The sequence below is a fragment of the Ornithodoros turicata genome, chromosome 2 (assembly GCF_037126465.1).
Source record: "Ornithodoros turicata isolate Travis chromosome 2, ASM3712646v1, whole genome shotgun sequence".
NCBI classification, from domain to species: Eukaryota; Metazoa; Arthropoda; class Arachnida; order Ixodida; family Argasidae; genus Ornithodoros; species Ornithodoros turicata.
In genome coordinates, this window is record NC_088202.1 from 108,370,431 (window position 1) to 108,376,529 (window position 6,099).

General features: G+C 48.5%; 1 long non-coding RNA gene across 1 annotated transcript; it reads left to right on the forward strand.

The window, feature by feature from the left end:
- The first annotated feature begins 2,246 nt into the window (after positions 1 to 2,246).
- Positions 2,247 to 3,206, forward strand: LOC135383939 (uncharacterized). Its single transcript, XR_010420168.1, has 5 exons — positions 2,247 to 2,304; positions 2,365 to 2,438; positions 2,520 to 2,610; positions 2,681 to 2,749; positions 2,829 to 3,206. It is a non-coding gene; the product is annotated as an uncharacterized LOC135383939 (long non-coding RNA).
- Positions 3,207 to 6,099: the final 2,893 nt, after the last annotated feature.

A 6,099-nucleotide genomic window follows, 5' to 3' on the forward strand; every position in this document is an offset into this window, starting at 1 on the left:
ATTTAATGTAATCCAACATGTTTTGTATACACTGCACCAGTTCAAAGAATGCGAAACCAATTGAAGGAATTGGCCTAAAGTATCAATACAACAACAACTTTATTTCTAAGGTTAATAATGAGGAGTTTCGTCGCTAATGTGGATACCCGAGCCCACTGGCATAAAATGCGATGAAATGTGCCCCTTCACCATAAGGATCGAAGTCCTGACGTGTCTAAAAAGACCAAAAAAGCTCTCGTCACAGAGTGTTGATGGGCTGGATTTCACCAGGGGCCAAGCAATTTTCATAGAGATAGAAAGGGTGAAATTCCAACTGACTAAGGATCTGAGAGAGCGCGGTTCGGGAAGGTTGGTAGCATGGACAATTAAGAAGAATGTGCCCAGGTCCCCTACGGCACCGTAGTGACACCATCGGTCAGAATAGATCAGATATGCATAGAGGTTCCAACTGAGCACTGCACATGCCACTTGAGGTGGCGGTTGATACCGCGGCGTCTTTTAGCCATCCAGTGATGGTTTAACCCCATCAGAGTGACATCGCGGTGTTTCGCGATGGTTCCCGTGTCTAATATCTTGGCCTACAGCGGCGATATCGGGATGCTGTTTCTTGTGACGAATTTCCCTTCCATTCCCCTACGCGTGCACCTTGCGGCTTGTGAGAAATCCTGGCGGTTGTCCAGATATTTGAAAATTCTAGGCAACTGTCGGTGCTTCTGACACCTTCAAAGTCTTGTAAATCCCGCCCGGACTGTTGGATCGAGACCAAAATTCAGGTCCGAACGGGCCTGGATTAGCTGTGTGATCGCGCAAATCACACAGGAACTGATCTGTAGTGGTTTCGAACTCGTAGGCGGAGACGCGTTAGTAAAATTCGTTTTTCCGTACTTCAGTGCCCTTGTTGGAAAGAAGTTCGCCTCGGACAGGGTTCATACTTGGACAACCCACTGTTCTCGACGCGGAGCACGTGATAAAATTCACCGCGTCTCTCTAAATTTAGCAGTTCTCGAGTTAGAGGATTCCGCGTTCACACTCCTCCCAATACATGGGACCAGCGGCTTCCCCGCCACCCCCCCAAAAAAGCCTTCCCGTTGCTGCCACATGGTCATGTTTGCCTTCGTTATGAAGGTCTCAATGTGCTCTTTCCAACAGCGTTTGTCCCGCAGGCGCGCAATGTTCCGTTCTCCCGATATCGGCTTAAGAGCATGACGAGCTGCGAGGCTGGCTAGAGCCACCCTGAAACGCTTCCCACTTTTCGGTGTCGTAAGTCGATTACCCGATGTCCGATTTAGTCGAAATTTTGTGTGCGCGTGCTCTGTTCCCTGCTCTACAACTTTCCAATTGAGACCAGCCGTCGATTTCCAGTGGTTAAGACGTCATTCTCGAAATTCCTGACACCGACCACCGTTCACCGATTTTTGTCCCTGTCTTCAGGCTTGAAGCCCACGGCGGATCCGACTTCCTTTTAATGGGCACACGCACTCGACGTGGGAAACGCGTAGAAACTTGCCGCATCTTTCTATCCCTCTCGGTTCTCGAGTTAGAACACCGTGGCAATGGCGGTTCTCTGATACATGGGCCTGGGGCATTTTTTTCGATATCGGGTTCTTGCTGGCGTAGGAAGGTGATTGAGATGTGTTTTTGAAGAGGAAAACGTCCTCTTTCCGATAGCGTTGGTCCCGTCTTCGCGCGACTTTCCGTTCCCTTGCTACATTCCGAGGAGCGCCTGGGCGCTGGGGCATGGCGCATGGCCTGGCGGGCAGGTGGCCTTCCTGCCGTTTCTGCGCTGCGGGCGGCGTCCATTTCGCTTGCAAGCTTCGTTGCGTTCGCACGCCTTTTTCTGGCTCCCGTTGTCTCGCTTTCCGTCGTTGCTCTGGTGCCCTGGGCTGCTGTGAATGTGTTTTTATGCCCTACTAGTGTTGCCTGGGGGTGCTTTTATGTGTGCACCCTGGAAGATAGGTCCAGAAGCCTTGCGATTTCTTAGATTAAAGGTTAGTTCTATGTTTGTACGATTCGTGCAACTTTTGTTTGGTATCATTCCTAGCGTGTGGGTTCTATTACTTTATGCTAGCAGTGTGATTATTACCCATTTGATTCCTATTACCCTATGCTTTATCTTTCAGCTAAGTGTACTCGTGACCCTACCAGCACTTTTCAAGGCGAAGATGCAACATCGTCAGTGGCCCCGTTACTAATGTCTAATCTATGAATTTCAGATACTTTCGACGTATTCATTGCGGTGAACAACGCGGCTGGGACAGCACACTCACGACGTGGGAAGGTCACAGAAATGTTGAAAGACATCAGGTAAGTTACGCTAAAGTGCGTTTCAGAGCTCTTTAGTGACTTGTGTTTACTGCGAAACAGATTGGGCATACGCTTCACCCGTGCAACTTCGTCATGTGCTCCACGGCAGCACAAGCCTTTACGGCTGTGCCACTGTATGTAAAAAATGCTGAGTGATTTTGATAAAGAATTTGCAGGGAAGTACAATGTGTCGCACCTTGTTGACTCTTTTACAGATGTGTGGAAACGTCGTAGCGGATGAATGTGAATTATGGATCTCCAAGTGGCGTCGCCCGCGTCATTTTCAAGATTTTACCCGTTTTGAAGGTATGTAGTGAATGTGCGAGGCATTCACGTTCCTACTACGTGGTTATCCATGCGTTTCCCGTCTTCGCAGGCAATAGGGCTGTTGATAGGGAGAATGCTAGGCTACTGCAGACTGCAACCATAGGCGCTGTGTCTAAAGGTATGCGTATACGTCGATGCGTACTTCACAGTGACATTTTGCTGTAGTAGCAGTGTTTTTGAAATTACATTTCTTGCAGGTTAAGCTCACATGACGCGGCAGGGAAGGGAGTCCGTGGCGAAAAGTGAATATAGCCGAAGTTGGATAGCGTTAATTTTTGCGCACGAAAGGCAAGCTGGACACATCGCAAATCTCCAGTTGTACGAAACACAGTGCAGCATGGTCGTCGGTTATGCCAGTGCTTCAACATATGTTTCAGCGTCGCACTTCGGACATTGCGGGCATATACCTTTAAGTTTTTCCCCTTGTGGACCGATGCTGTGTGTGTTCATGGACATCATGTTTTCAAAGACATGTAAGTTCTCAATAATAATGCGAAAAAAATGCTGGTCATGTTACGCTGTGATATAATACCTGGTGAGGTAATACGATGCTATGACGCTCAGTTTCATACGAAATAAAGTGTTTGATCTTATGTTGCTTGTTTGTGCCACTGATACGCACTGCTGTGCGGTGTTGATGTAATGTTCAGAGAACGCCAGTAAGCCTGGCTAAGGCACGCGAAAAAGGTCCACTAGAGGTCCGTAAAAGGTCGTCATTGACGTACTATGGACTTCCTTGGGACGTGCGCGGATGTTATTTTGGCAGTTCTGAGTACATCCCAAGTATGTCAAAATTATGTTTCAGGATGTCCTCAGGATGTCTTCATCGTCCTGAGGGTAACATCATGTAGACGTCCTTGGGACATCGGTGGCAAATGGGGGATCGGTCTCGTATATTGTCGTTTACTTTCAGAATCTCAAACTTTTGGTATACGCCTTCAACTCTCATGTGCAATTTTACGCATTTGCAAAGACGTAGTACGTTTTGCGGGAATATCAAGCAGGATCAGGATCAGGCTCGCCTAGTCGATGGCGCTGCATTCGTGCTGTGCGCTGTCGACGGACCTGCTTTCCTCTGCAGATTGCAGGTGCTGATTGGTTGGCTATTCGCTATTCCTATTGCCGAGTAATCTGCCTGCTGGTGTGGCGGCATATTGCTACGGTGATTATGTCTTGCGCCGGCTCGCCGAGGCAGCGGCGTATTTCGAAGCCCAGCGCCTGCTCTCTGCGCAGCGAAAAGCCCAAAAATCTTGACGAGTTCTTGTGCGTAATTCGATATTTATTTTGCTGCATGAAGATCACCTCAGGTACTGAAGCATCAGCTCCTCTGCAAAATGACCTAACGTAACAGTAAAGATATCACGGAATATTATATTAGTACAAACTCTGTTTTCTCCCCAAATGGCCTTCAACCAGATCACCTTTTTACTTTAGAAAAAGGTTCAGGTATGAGCCTTCCAACGTGCTGGCCGCAAAGCTGCGATTCGAACGCTTGTCAACAGGAAAACGAAACTACAGCAACTACAGAGCGCGGTTGTTCGACGTTGCCTCCATCGATGTGGGCGTCCAGCTATGCATTTTCGCTTGTATTGAAGAGTCGGGATTCAAAAAATGTCGCATGAACCGGTCACTTTTGGAACAAGTTGGGGCACTCAAGGTAGGTAAGAAGGTTCAGTCTGGAACTCTCGGTGTTTCGAAACCGGTTTTGAAACGGCAACCGCAATTTTCTAAATGTGTTCGGTTCCGGTTCAGCTCCAAGATGGCGGCGGCCTTTTCGGTTCGATTCCGGCTAAAAATAATCGTTCATTCCGGTTTTCGGATCGGTTTGATGTTCTGGTTTCACGTGCGGAGATTTCAGCGCACGTTAAAGCACCCTCAGGGCCTTCAGGTGAGCAAAATTAACCCACAATAGATCGTAGTTGTCTCGCGACATAAAACATGTAGAGCAGTGTTTCCCAAAGGGCGTTTATGTTTAATCGCCCGGAGGCGCTCGGAGCGGATATGTCGTCACAGATCTGGCTCGAGAGCGTATGAGAATTGGCTCAGATCCGCCCGCTTTGTGTTTGGATATTCGCTCAGAGACACCTCCGAGGCAGCTCGCTTCGCTCGGAGCTTGGAGGGCGAGCTCGCAGATCCTTCCCACAATTCCTGAGCTAGAAGATGGCGGCTATTTTGAAATTTTGAGATGGCTTTCATCCAGACAATCTAGACCGCCGTACCACACGAACCAGTTGTGGAATTAGTGCTTGAAAATGCAAAACTCTCTGACAGATGTCCAGAAACTTTATGTACAGGCTTTGATGCAGAGTTTGCAGCCAGCGTCGTGATGGACGAACGCGCGAGTGGCCCCGCGTGAACGGCAAGCAAATCGGTCGTCGTCGTCTTCCACACACTACGTGCAACATGGAATGAAACATGAAATGATGTACAAAAAGAAAAAAGAAGGAACACAAAATCAGAAAAACTGACAGAAGCGAAACCTTCAAGCCACGAAGGCATAAACGGTGCCCTACGACGAACACCAACGGAAGCAGACGACACAGCAATAGAGATACTGCGCAAGCGCAAAGCCGTTGTCGCTCGGTCGCGTATGGAATTTAAAGTAGCACAGAAGTCATTTTTAACACCCAGTTTTCTTCTTATAAAACTGCTAAGTTTGCCAGTAAGATGCACCATGCGAAGTAATTTACACCACAGAGTCATAATTATCGCAGAAACTGAATTTAAAATATGCCGCAAAAAGCGACCGTGCGCAACGGTGGTGAAGAGCAGTACCAGCCTGTGATCTGCCTGGAACCTCGCGCTGACGCTATAAGGAGAACGCTCGCTGATTGGCCTAGAAAAATGTTGTCTGCTACTCCGCTGTCGTCTGCTACTCGGCTGTTCGGGGTTCTGATAAAGCCTTTCTCCTTGCTCGGTAATGCTTCGGGCGCTCCTTGTATCCCCAATTCTCCGGGAAAACTGGCAAAACAGGTTTACTGGCAAAGGAACAATGCGCTGACCCCCACTGATCGGCAAACCAGAACGAGTCTCCTTATGCCGTCATCGGTGACGTGCCATCATACCTCCTCATCCTCGTTATAGCTGGAGTGGCGAGTTAAGGGTGAAGGCGCGGAGCTATGTTTATGTGAGTTTTTTTCTGGGAAACAAATTGCACACATCAAAACCTTTCGCGCTATTCGGTATAATGACACACACACTTTCATCAGATGTCTTAATCTGAAATTTTTTTGGATGGCCCTCTGTACTCCTTTAATTTTCTCCTCGCTTTACACCCGACCGATCGATTTCCGGTTCGGTGACGCACTTCCGCTCAGCTCGGGCTCTGCTCTGAGCGAATAAACATAAACGCCCAAAGTGTGGTCCGCTGAGCCCTGGGGGTCCGCGACCGTCTCTCACATTTCAGTGAGGATTTTCTTCCCCACAAACACGCGCTCGTACATGCTGCCCGATTTCCAAGCACCCAGA